The sequence below is a fragment of the Mus musculus genome, chromosome 8 (genome assembly GCF_000001635.26).
Source record: "Mus musculus strain C57BL/6J chromosome 8, GRCm38.p6 C57BL/6J".
Classification (NCBI taxonomy): domain Eukaryota; kingdom Metazoa; phylum Chordata; class Mammalia; order Rodentia; family Muridae; genus Mus; species Mus musculus.
Genome location: NC_000074.6, coordinates 47,318,289 through 47,331,850, shown reverse-complemented (window position 1 = coordinate 47,331,850; position 13,562 = coordinate 47,318,289). Strand labels below are relative to the sequence as shown.

At 45.8% G+C, this 13,562-nt stretch overlaps 1 protein-coding gene and 1 long non-coding RNA gene across 5 annotated transcripts in view; one reads left to right on the top strand and one right to left on the bottom strand.

The window, feature by feature from the left end:
- Stox2 (storkhead box 2) overlaps window positions 1–13,562 on the top strand; it is a 233,800-nt gene that overhangs the window by 81,997 nt on the left and 138,241 nt on the right. The window lies entirely within an intron of this gene.
- Window positions 7,336–8,309, bottom strand: Gm39171. The gene is made up of 2 exons (XR_870417.2): window positions 8,215–8,309; window positions 7,336–7,821 (listed from the first exon to the last, which is right to left on the bottom strand). It is a non-coding gene; the product is annotated as a predicted gene, 39171 (long non-coding RNA).

Below are 13,562 nucleotides of genomic sequence, written 5' to 3'. Positions count from 1 at the left end.
AGTTATGAAGTAGCAATGAAAATAGTTTTATGGTTGGGGGAGTCTCTACAACATGAGAGGTCTCCACAACATTAAAGGGTCACAGCATTAGGAAGGGTGAGAGCTGTTGTCTCAAAAGGTTCTTAAAGAATCTCTCTCCCTTACCTTTCCCCCCTCTTTTTGATAAATGAGACTATAGATTGACTTTAGATTTGCCCTGCACAAGGTTATAATGTGATCCAGTACAGCCATTGGTCATATGGTCACACAAGGGGTTTAAAATACACCTTTTATTGTAAGTAGAATTTTGTGAGACTCTTAGAAAACTGTAGATTTATGTCCGGGAAGAGAAAGCCCTTGCCTGGTCATTACACTCTCAGGTCTTAAGGGTGATTCCCTGTTGCTTTAAAGTTCTCATCTGAAACATTTCTGTATAAAGGGATTCACAGCAAATGTTCTTCATTGTGATGGGACCCTTGACCTACAGCTAGCAAGAGACTTTAGCTAGATCCTGGGGTGAGGGTGCCTGGCTCTTTCTGTGGCTCCTTATTTTTACTATCTTTCTGTCCCGCCACGCTAGTCCTAAAACTAACAGAGTGAAGCTATAGGATGCATACAGTGGCCTTGGTGGGCTGCCTTGGGCACAAATATAGTAAACATCTTTACTGCCACATGCACATCTGTTCTGAATAAAGCCTGGTTGGCTTCCAGGAGTTTATCTGTGAGTGAGTGGCTGTTTTACTATCCACGAGCATGTGCGGCTGTCTTTCCATTTCTTTCTAGTCATAAGTTATGGCTGACAAGGATATTGTTTTAAAGCATTTTAATATTTTAATCATCTTGTACTGTTACGAATTTCCTCCACATTAAGTCTTGCCTTGGCTTTTTGTACCCTGGAGTGCAGCATGGATTATCATTTATGATATTATTTCTTGGGACAGTGTATTCTACAAATGAACATGGCTTGTTAATTTTTAGTCTAAGAAAATGTATGTATAAATTTGAGTCTTTAAAAATATTTATTATGCATATGAGTGTTTGCCTACATGTTTCTATGTATGTCATATGCATGCCTGGTGCCTTCAGAGGCCAGAGGAGGGACTGACTCAGATCTCTGAAACTTGTAGGTGCTAGGAATGGACTCAGGTCTTCTGCAAGAGCGGCAAGTGCTCTGCTGAGCCACCTCTCTAGCCCCATCAATTTAAATAAGGCTATGCTAGTAAGCTTTCTGTCATTGCTACAAAATATTGTAGAAAGACCAAATTGAAAGAAAGAAAGGTTTATTTTAGTTCATTCAGTCATCCTAGGTTATGGCTATCTGTCTGTCCCTCTTGCTTTGGGTCTGTGGTAGCATGGCATATATATGAGTATACAGTGCAGAGGATATTCATGTATCCAGAAAACACACACTGAGGTGGTAGAGGAGGAAAAAGTGTGGAGAGAAAAGGGGAGGAAAAGAGAGGAGAGAGAGGGTGTCAGGATTCACATACCACCTTTAAGAACATATCCACAGGGCTGGCGAGATGGCTCAGCGGTTAAGAGCACTGACTGCTCTTTCAGAGGTCCTGAGTTCAATTCCCAGCAACCACATGGTAGCTTACAACCATCTGTAATGGAATCTGATGCCTTCTTCTGGTGTGTCTGAATATAGTGACAGTGCACTCATAATAAACAAAGAAACAAACGAATAAATCTTTAAAAAGACCATATCCACAAGGAGTTCGAATCCTCCCTCTAGACTTCAGTTCCCAAAGGATCCATCTACCTCTCCTCAAATAGTGCCTACAGCACAGGGGTCCTCTAGGGACATTTACATAAGCCGCTACAAAAAACAAAGGGTGAGCTATTAGCTAGCAATAAAGGTGTTCATATCTAAAACTTCCTATGGCTAATTTTCCCTGCACACCCATCCTTGGATGCTCTTTGGAGTCACAGTTATAACTTTTGTCACACTGAAGAGGGTAGTGGGAGTTCCGGCTATTCCAACCTTGAACGTGGTAGAAGTGCTACTTGGAGGACGCTGTCTGTTGAGAGAACTCTGCGATGGATGTGTGCCTGCTAAGAGAATTCTTTACCATCTGCATTGCACAGAGTCTACTGAGCATGAAAGTACCCTATGTGAGATCATGTTTTTTCTATCCTCAAAGTTCAGCGTTAGGAGGCCCAGAAGTCTTGCAGATATTGGCCCTGTGTGCCTTGTCTGGTAGTTATTATTTATGAGATTTTTTTTTTGATTCCCACATATAAGTGATATGGAGCACAGTGGGACTTGCTTTTGTGGGTAAGAATTGTCCCTTGTAGAGGCAGCAGAAGGATGCCATCTTTACATGGGAACCTTTGTCCTTTGTCTGGGAGGTCAGAGGTCAGATTTATTCCTCTGTTTCGTTCCTTCTCTCTCTTTCTCTATTTCTCTCTCCCCCTCCCTCCCTCTCTCTCTCTTTCCTTCTTTCCTTCCTTCCTCCCTTCCTCCCTCTCTCCCTCTCTTTCCTCCCTCCCTCCCTCCCCTCCCCTCCCTCCCTTCCCCCTTCCCCTCCCTCCCCTCCACTCCCCTCCCTTCCTCCCTCCCTCCCTCCCTCCCTCCTTCCCTCCCTCCCTCCCTCCCTTCCTTCCTTCCTTCCTTCCTTCTTCCTTTTTTACTTTTTCTCTCTCATTTTTCTGTTCTTTCTTTAAACTTGGAGAAATTTCTCCAGGGAGTAAATTTTTGTTTCCTTTTTTGCTCAGCCTCCAGAAGGCAGGTTTGTTTGTTTGTTTGTTTGTTTTTGTAATAGGCATTTTCTGTTCTGTTTTCAAATCCTCGAACTCGAGATGGGTTTTGAACCTTACGAAGCACATATCTTGATCTGCTTGTAATACTAAAGTGCGAAAGTTAAATGACACTAAATGCTTTTAATCCCTTAGTCACTTCAGTTTTGGTATGAGAACATTGTATGACTTGTGAATGGGCGTTGGTGCCAGAAAAATAACACAAAACCTTTGCTCAGAAGGCTAGTGCACTACGAGTCATCAACAGCCCGTAATAACGGTAATTAATAGTAATCAGGTCCAGCTCCCTGCCAGCTGTCTCTGGATGTTTAAAAAGGGAGGAAAACACATGAAATTTATTTTATTATTATTTTTTCTGCATTGTGTGAGTACTTTTACATCTGCTTGTGGTTATTTTGTCTTGTAACTACCACCTCGAGCCCATTTCTTTTTTTGGTGGTGGTGGGGGGAGCTATGAATTCCTTATGTAATAAGTTATAGTTTGGAAAATTTCTCTGACAGGCCTTGAGCTCTTCTTATGAAACATTCAATATAAGAAAAAAATACTGCAGCAATAATTCAAAACAGAGATGTGGATGTATAATAGAAAGATGGCGGCTCCTGTGTGCCTAAGTTAGTTGATTTTTGTGAGGATGAAAATTTGTACTTTCTCGATTAATGCAGTAATTTAATACGAAGAGTAGCCGACGTTAAAACCAACCGACTAACCAAAATTCTGCCACTGGATAAATGGAGTCTTGTCCCAAGATGTCCTGGCCTGGAACAGAGCCAGGGTGTATTTTAAGATGGGCTCCATTGAGGTGTCTTCTTTTCATGATCACTCTTGTGCCACAGACTTGAAAAGAAGTTGTAGGCAGATTCCAAAAGGGATACAAATGTTGCATGTATTAAAAAAAGTTACAAATGTGTGAAAAGGTTTAAATATAAGGGAGAAATATAAGCACACTGTGTCAAAGACTTGAAATAGCCCATTTAACATGATAACCACAAGAACTTCTTGCAGATTGTGAAGTTGGGAGGAGCTTAAAATTAGAAGCCCGCTATGTTGCAACCCAGAAAGTGTATGATATCGCTGTTGCTAGGGTTGTGCACTGCTCTGCGCCTGTAACTGAAAAAACAAACAGGTTAAACCCACATAAATTGGTGGCTTTGGTGTTGGAACACATTGGCCATCTGCTTATTGGTATTTTTTTTTTAATTTTAATCTTGTGTTTTCTCACCCCATCTTATCTATGTATTTGACACTCAGAATTCAAATCAGCTATAAGGGATTCGTCTTCAGTCATCTTTGTGCTTCTGCTGTTCGTTTTTTAGCCAAAGTGTGAAAAACCACGAAGACTGGAGAATCAATGAGACAGAACGTTTTCATCAAGTCACGTTCCAAGCCTCGGGTACAAGCTGTGAATAACACTTCCCAGATCTATAAAGTGTTACCTATTTTTCAGAAGCCGTCACTTTGTTTTTTAATATAAAGATAGTCCTAAGTCCGTGTAAGGTTTTTTTTTTCCTTTTCTTTTTACTGTACACATATGAAAGTGTAGGATATTGGCTGACATCCTTGGGTGTTGTATTTGGGGGTTTTTAGCAGAGTTCTCACAAGTGCTTTGACAACTTGTAAATGTCTGACTGCGCTAATAACGCACGTGGTATGCCATCATGCACTTGGAATATTAAGGTTTGAGAACTGTTCTTTCATTTTGAATTTTTTTTCAGGGCTAGAGATTGAACCCAGGGCCCCACATGCACTAGGCACATTGTCTGCCACGGAACCACCTCTTTGGCTGTTTCGTAGGTACCGTGGGACCGGTGGGGTCAGTTTTACTAGCTAACAGGAGAGCTGGAAGTGTATGTGAGATGACATATGTGATCGTGTTTGACATTCTGTGGAAGGGAGCTATTTACATGGGGCATATAGTTAGCTCATCACCATTACCGTCAGGGGAAGCCTCAAGGTGTGGGGCATCCTTGGGGTTGTAGCAGCATGAAGCTGCCAGGGGTGCCCTACAAGTAGTACTGATTTTCCAAGAAGGGCTCCAGAGCTCTGTGGTGAGTGTACACTGAGGTCTCCTTAAAGTGGGCGAGAGATGGACATCTCTCTAGACCTGCGTTTGTTTTTGTTTTTTCCTCCCACTAAAGTCTGGGTCCTGTAGTTGCTCCGGAGTCTGCTCTCTATCCTGTGAGGGTTGGGTATCGAAGGAACCTTTGTTGTGGCCTCCATGCGGTAAATGGTGAAGCGACTCTCACTCGACGGAGCACCTCATACCCAGTGAGAAAGGCCATCTTGATTCAAACCCGGCAGATAGCGAGAAGCAGATTGCAGAGGGTTGGAAGAAGAAGCTGTCAACGGGTGTAGGCTGTGGTTGGAATTGTCTCTCCAAAAGTCAGGTCGAGCTTGGATTACCGTTGTGACGGTATTTTAGCCACAGAAGGTTAAGTGGTTGCTGGCATCTGAAAGGCCCACCTTCATGAAGGGACCGATGACACTGTTGAGGGAGTGTGTTTCCTCCCTCTTTGGCTTTCACCAACCAGCATAAAAGGGTCTGGCTACATCCCAACTTCACATTCTTGAGCTTCCTGGCTCCTGCAACCACAAACCAAAGAAGTCTCTGCTCCTCACAAATTACTTAGTCTGAGAGAGGCGGGGGATTCCCTTTCCTCAGGTGGAGGTGGTGCCTCCTGACTCCTGAAAACCTACTGTATTCTTCCTCTTTGGGGCAAACGAGAGCCCATCCATCCTCCCTGCCCGTCCCGACCTTGGCTGGGTATCTGGGATGTTTTTCCTGTGGCTCCCGTGAAGCCAATGTCAAGTGGGCAGTTGTTGTAAAATAAAGAAGTCCTTTCACTTTGGAGAGATGACTGTGGGTCTCTGACACCTGGGGGTCCTCTAACTTTTGCCACCTAGGCCAGTGCTGCAGCTCTTTGCCTCGTTTCCCTTCATACTGCAGGGACAGTGTCTCCATCTGCAAAAATTCAGTGTACCTATGAGTACCCTCAAAAGGAAAGTGAGGAGTGGGATGGACTTAAAGCCTGTCCCTTAAGACAGATGGAGAACTCTGTGTGTGTGTGTGTGTGTGTGTGTGTGTGTGTGTGTGTGTATACATTCAAGCAGTTACTGTGTGTTCATGTGGTTTCTGAGGTCTTGTCTGCCTTGTATTTTTTGAAATAAAATCTCTCACTTTGCCCAGGACTCATCTATTAGGGTAGGCTTGCTGGCAGAAAACTACAGAGATCTTCCTGTCTCTGTCTCCCTAGTGCAGGTGCTGCATGCACACACAATTATACCTGTCCTTTTATGTGGGCTCTGGGGATCAAACCAACGTCCTCGTACTGGCATGGGGAGAACTTACAGACTGGACTGTCATCAGCATCAGCCCAAATCCTGCTTCTCCATCGCACCTGAACCCTGTTGCCTCAGAGGACCAGCTTCGGCTGAGGGCATTTGGCTGATGTTGATGTTGAACCTGAGGAGTTACCCCCAAAAGTCCAGATCTCTGCATGACCCAAGTTCTAGATACTGAAGACACCTGAGCTCTGTCTCAGACACTCACTGCTCTTTGACAGAGACACTGCCATCTATCATCTGAACTTGAGAGGAGACCTTGAGCAGGCCAGTGAACTGCCCCAACCTGGGCGAGGCCCCAGCCTCCCAGTGGGCTGTGAGGCTGTGCACGGTGGACGTCTGGAGAGTGCATAGCAGGCCTGGGAAGTCTGCATGGCCTAGTTTTCTTGAAGCAGTGCGTGAGTGCCTATGTGAGCAGTGTCTTGGTTGGCTCTGACCAAAAAGGATGACTAACAACAGTCTTCTAGGTTTAGTATGATCTGAATAGCTAGAAACAGAGTCTCACCAGAAAGGAAAATTTTACAAATCGAAGTAGTCAGTCATGTTAAACGAGGAGGAGACATCACCACCCTCTTGTGATTTAAAAGATGTTGAAGGCCATACCCATGCAAAGGACATGCCTTATCTGCTGGGCGGGGGGTGTTGATTAGAACTCAGAGCCTGCCTCCTTCACACTGACAGGCCTTAAGACCTGAGCTATGTCACAGCACCATTGCATTCACACCTTCCTGTTAGAAAAAACTCAAGCCCAACCTCTGAGTTTCTTATAGTGATGTAAATATGAGGGTACTCACAGGCTCTGAGGTAAAGCCTCCATCCCTAGCTGGAGGGCTCCTCTTTGGGCTGGACACCCGCCCCCCTCCGCTGGACACCTCCCCCCATTAGGATCCCTCCATCTCTCTGCTTCCTGACTCTCATGACATGAGCTGCTTCACTTTATCTGCTCTGCTGTGATGGACTAAATGAGCCCTTGGAAACTGTGAGTTTATGACAAGTGTTCTACAAGACAGAGCAGAAAAGCAATGAACATAGAGAGGATCAGGGAGCGCGCATGGGGGAGGGGGAGCACGCACGGGGGGGGGGGAGCTCGTATGGAGGAGGGTGGGGCACGTATGGGGGAGGAGTCTCGGAGGATTGTGCTGTGTCTGTATGGCCACTGTTGCTTCAGCTTTCAGGGTGGTTCAGAAGACAGCAACAAAAAGGCCCGTGGAGGGAGATTAGTGGGTGGTGTAAGAATTTACCTGAGACAGACGGGAGCAGAAAGAAACAAGTTTATTGCGTCTCCTGCAAAGTGGGGAGCAGGCAAGGCAGTCACAAAAGAGTTGTCTGCCCTGAGACAGGCTGGGACATTGCTTATTCAGGAACTCTCCGCCTTCCTCGGGTCCCACCACGCAATTCCCAGCATGCAAATGAGGACAGTCCTGGCTGGCTGATGTTCCACTGAGGGGAAGAGCAGAGTTTAGGAGGCAGCTCCAGGGTGATGGTTAGTTTAATTGGCTGTGCTGAGTCATAGCACTCCTGCGATCAGGATTTGGCAGGAAAGGAGCTACTGCTTTCTTCATGGTAAGATTGTTACTGGAAGTGTTAGGGTGAAAGCCTGGTCCCCGATGATCCTATAGGGGTTATCCATCCATCGGTTCCCCACAGGTAAACCGGACAGATACATTGTAATACAAAGCAGAGAAAGGCGGGACATGATGGTGCATGCCTTTAACCCTGATAGGCTGTTTCTCCGCCTCCTGTGAAATGAGCCAATTTAAACCAGATTAGATTATATTAAAAGCAGGTTTATTGGGAAGCTGCAATGGGCGAGTTCACTGGCCCCAAGAACCAAGGCCTGGGAAGTCGCCATGGGAAAAGAGGTGGAGGTGGTAGAGAGAAAGAGGTGCACAGAGAAAGAAGAGGAAGAGGTAGAAGAGGAGGAAGTGGACAAGAAGGAGAAGAAAAGAAGGAGAAGAAAAAGAAGAAAGCACAAAATGTCTGGATTATATAAGGAGGAGTCTCTCGGGGAAGGGCAGCCCAGCCCCTTGGGCTGGAAAGTTCAGGGTTGGGGGAAGGGTATTTCAGGTAGGGACTGAGGGATGCTGGGAGAACATGGAAGCCAGGTCTAGTTTGGTATGTAAAATATGTACCTCAGTCCCTTTCTGGGTATGAAACCAAACAAATCCCAGCATCAGGCAGCAGAAGCAGGTGGATGTCTGTGTGTTCAAGCCTGGTCAGAGTTCCAGGCCAGCCAAGGCTAGGTCGTGAGACCAGGCCTCAAACAAAAGAAACAAAGAACAAACTAATAGAAAGCAGAGAAAGAAGATTATTCGATGGGGGAGGGGGAGCACAAATATGGATGCGTGGTGACCATATTTAGGGTCTTCACATGAGTTCTACAGCAGTGGTTCTCAACCTGTGGGTCTCACTCCTTTGGGTGGGGGTTGGTGAGCAACCCTTCCATGGGGTCACCTAAGACCACCAGGAAGCAGCAGCTCTGTCTACATTATGATCTGTTAGCATTCTGTCTAAACTCCACCCCACAGTTACCAGGCAACAGCCAGGTAGGCCTTCCTGACCCACTATAAAAGGGGCTGCTCGCCCCTCCTCCCTCTCTTGTTCTCTTGCTCTTCTCTTCTTGCTCTCCCACTCTGTCCCTTCCCCCCTCCATTCCTTCCCCCCTCTTCGCTCCACATACTCATGGCCAGCCTCTACTACTCTTCTCCTCTACTCTCTCTCTGCCTTTCTCTGTCTCTACTACTCTCTTAACTCTCCTCCCCATGCCCTAAATAAACTCTATTCTATACTATTCTGTGGCTGGTCGCTCAGGGGGAAGGGATGCCCTGACATGGGCCCGCTGAGACATCCTCTTCCCCCACACCTCACCACACATCCCCTAGAACAAAATCCCTCTTTATCTTTTTATAAACATATCATGATCCATAACAGCAGCAAAATTACAGCTATAAAGTAGCAACGGAAATAATTTTATGGTTGGGGAGGGGGTCACTACAATATGAGGAACTGTATTAAAGGGTCACAGCACCAGGAAGGTTGAGAACCTCTGACTTAGAGGACAAGAAGCACACACAACGAAGCAGTTTTGGTCAAGGTATGTCCTGTCCATTGTAGATCCAAAGTGTGTGTGTGCACGCATGCACCCCCACTCACCCCCACACACTTAGAACCAACAGTGCAACAAATGGCTGCTGCTGCCTCTGCCCCCTGCCACCACCACCAGCAACAACAACAAAAATAAACAAGCCAAAATGGGCTTTGGGGGGAGGGGCATCACTTCTCATCTTAAGAAGATGGGGGTCTCTTGTTTGCCAGAGCGTAGAGGATTCTCCCGTCTTTGCATCTAATCTCACTATAGAAGCATTGAGAACACAGACATTTAGTGTGGTGTCTGGTTTTACCTGGATCCTGAGGAGTTTAACTTAGTTAAGATTATATGGCAAACTCTTTGCTTTCTGGGCCATCTTCCCAGCCCATTTTTTAATGCAGACTTCTGCGAGTCTCTTTTTTTTGTACATCCTCAAACTAGAACCTTGTCCTCACCACATGGCCCATGGGCCAGCACAGCAGGACCTCCTGCAAGCTGGGTGACAGGAACCACTCTCAGCACCAGCTAGACTTCCAGCACCCGCCTGAAGGTAGCAGGATCCCAAACATTCCATGACAGATCCTGCCAGAATGCCGCAGAACAATGGACAACGGGAATCCCTGCTGTATGTTAGTACATATTCAGTCTTCAGACCAGTTCACTGACAAACATGAAGAAAAAAAAAAACGATGATTGGTTCCAAATGCATGAAGATTAATTTCGATGACCGGAGAACCATCAGGTCTGTGACTTCCATTTGAATATTGTTTGTACTCTCTGCATAGCAGGCTGGGGGCTAAGGAAGCCTTGAGCTTTGGATTGAGAGCTAGACTTGTTCGTGCTATTAAGAATGTTAAAGCACCTAACTCATGGTACACTTTCACATAATTTTTCTGAAGTCCTGACAGCTGTCTTCCGAGGTAAGAATTACTGTCTGAATATTTTAGAAGAGGAAACCGGTTTAAAATCGATTTACGCAAAGCCTAAGTATCCCATCTGCAGAGAGGAAGGCTGGGATTTACGCTCAAGAGGGGGTGATCTCTGAAGAGCCGGCCTGCTTAAGCTTCATGTTCAAAACAGCCATGCCTTGGCTTGGCTGGGGACATTTTTGAATGCAGTGAAAAGAGTCTGGCAAAGTTGCCATTTGTCAAATGGCATGTTATGTAGCTCAGTGGCCAAACGCTGGCTTTAGCAGCTTGAGGCCCCGCATTCCAATCCGAAGCATCATTCCCACAGGAGAAGGGACACTAACCTGACAGCTGGCACTGAGGACTCACACTTGCTTGAGTGTCTTCATATTGTTTTGTTTTTGGGTTGGTCCTTTCTTTTGGAACAGCTATCTTTTAGATCTTCAGTTCTGTTTTTGCACACCAAGAAGAAATATTTGTCACATCCTAAGGGCCAATTATTCTGTTTTAACTCTTGTTTCCTGTACTTAGTCCAGAGTGTTTGTTTTTGAGTTTGATTTTGAATTGCAGGCAGGAGCAAATTGAGACCTTAGATGTGAGTGTTGGTGCTGAGTGCCTTTGAAAAGCAGGCTCCCAGCATTGGGGAGCACAGGGTAACAGCACACAATGCAGGTCCCCCCAACAGATGACCTCTTCAATTTAGTACTTAACATTTCCAAGGATTTTGAAGGACTCTGTCTTCTCAAAAGTCAGGGAGATTTTTTTAAAGCTCCTGTTGTCATTAGACTTCAGAGCAAAAAAAAAAAAAAAAAAACTTTGGGCCGTTTTCACGCCCACATTTTTTAATCCTAACCTTTGTTTTGAGATTAGAGACACAAAAGGCAGCCCCAGGGGATAAACTGGGTGTTTCTGGTTTTTTGCTTTGTTTTTCTTTCCCCAGAAGAGTTACAGTTCAAACTTGTTCCAGGAACTGTCCTTTTCCCATTGATAGATTTTTTTTTTTTTAAAATGTAAGATGAAATCTGCTTAGTGGTGTCTGTCATTAAAAAAAAAAAAAAAAAAGCTGCAGTAATGGGAGAACTCGGCAGTTACAGATCAACTTTCTGGGCCCACAGCCTGTTTCTATAAAACATAAAGAGCTCAGATCATGTGGTATGTGTCATGATTTTAATGTTGGGATGTGTGGATCTACGGGATGGATGGATTGCTGTGCATTCGCTGTAATGACCTCGTGCCGCCTCAGGCTACCCATGCGTTGCTAAGAGACCTTCCTGGGATGACCACTTTCAGTTCTTCCTCACCCCCCCCATAGGACACCACAATCCCCTCTTACCCCGCAGATAGGCCACATGTGGATGCCTTAGTATTCAGAACAAAAATTCTCAGAACCTCCATGGGGAAACCATACAACTTCCTCCATGGGGGCGGGGGTTTCCTAAGAACTTGTACTTTGTGTGCCTTGAGACAGTGACTATAAATGGCATAGCCATTCCTCCGTATCTATAGGCGAGTGCTCCAGGGGCCCTCCAGGCACCACCACTTGAGGATGCTCAGTCAAATGTCTTATCAAAGAGGGTATTATTCACAGGTAACCCGTGCAGTTCTCTGGTTGCCATTTTAAGTCGTCTGCACGTGTCACGTATGTTTCCCTGTACGCTGTACACGCCTACGGTGTTGTGTTTGTCATCATGGTCACGTAAATATATGGCAAACGAAACTTAAAGGAGCAAGCTTACTTTGGAGGGTTTTGGTCAATGCTGGTGGTGTGGCAGAACATGATGGTGGAGCAGGGTTGCTCACCTGCATTCCTAGGAAACAGAGAGACAGAGAAGGGCCCAGAATGAGTTGTAGCTACACACGCCTCCAATGACCTCCTCCCTCCATGCAGACCCCTGCTCTGAAAGCTTCTGATGCCTGCCAAGAAGAATTCTTCAAGTTGGAAGTGCCTGCCCCCAATCATTCCACCGAAAAGCCAGAGCCCTCAAGGTCACCTATCAGTGCCTGGATCTACTGAGCCTTTGGGGTTACATATTATATCCACATCATAGTTATACTGTGTGTTTTGTAAACAGGTGTCAGGTAAGCTCTCCCTTCACCAAGGAAAAGAGGAGGAGAGATGGGGGAGAGGCTGTATGAGAGGGGCTGTGATCAGGATGCAAAGCAAACAAACAAACAAACAAATAAATAAACAAATGGGAAAAAGTCTCTCTATAGTCATTAAGGATGTAAAGTTTCTTATGTTAAAACTTGCAGTTGGTTGATATGGAACCTGTGGGTAGAAAGAGCAGCCCAGTGTTGGTGGCCCACTCCTTTAATCCCAAGATTTAAGAGGCAGAGGGAAGCAAATCTCTGAGGTCAAGGCCATTAAACTTGGTCTATGATGGCATTTAGTCTAGGCTCCGCCCCACAGTTACCTGCCAACAGCCAGGTGTGCCTGACACACTATAAAAGGGACAGCTTGCCCCCTTTCTCTTACTCTCTCCTCTTGCTCCTGTTCCTTACCCTCTCTCCTCCCATTCCCTTCCCTCCCCCTCTCTCCATGCTCATGGCCGGCCTCTCCTTCCTCTTCCTCTTCTACTTCCTCCTCCTCCTCTTCTTTTCCTTCTCCTCTTCCCCCTCTTCCTCCTCTTCGTCCTCCTCCTCTTTCTCCTTTTCTTTCCTCTTCCTCCCCCCCCCCCCGCCTTTCTCTGTCTCTACTCCCTCAACTTCCTTCCCAATGTCCTAAATAAACTTTATTCTATACTATACCCTCAGCATGGGCCTGCAGAGGCACCCTTTCCTCCTCATCATACCGTGCCTCCATCACACATATCCCTGGCCTTCCTTCCTTTTTATAAAACACAGAAGTCTACATAGCAAGTTCCAGGACAGCCAGGGCTACAATGAAACAAGGGTTGTCTTGAAAAATATAAAATCAAACCAACAAAAACAACGAAAGAAACAAAAGGAGCAGGGGCAACTGTAATTTTCTTTCCTAAAGTCCGCCAAGGTCAGACAGTCAAGTTAAGGTCAGCTACATCTCAGCTGCATCCTCTGTCTTGGTGATGTGGAGTCTCTTGTGTGGCAGCTTTGTCTACTTCTCAGCAGGTAGTCCTCCCTACACTTTTTAGAAGAAATCTGGAGTGCAGGTTTAGCCCCCCTGTGGTGGCATCATTGATTGGCTGCTGATTTATTGAGGGAAAGCTTTTGAGATGGGAACCAGAGTAGATTTTAGCTACAGTGCTTTGGCTCCTGGGGGCTGGATGCAAGTGCACACCTGCCCAGGGGCTATCGGATTAGAGAATGGAACACACACACACACACACACACACACACACACACACACACACACCAGTTAGTTTTAAAATGCCCTGGTTATCTCAAAGGCTGGGTACATTAATCCTCCACCAGTGGCCACTTACCTGAAATTTCACATGACTGCTTGGCTCTATTTCCTGCAGCTCCTATGTCCACCTGTATCCCACAACTTCATGGAAATTTCTCC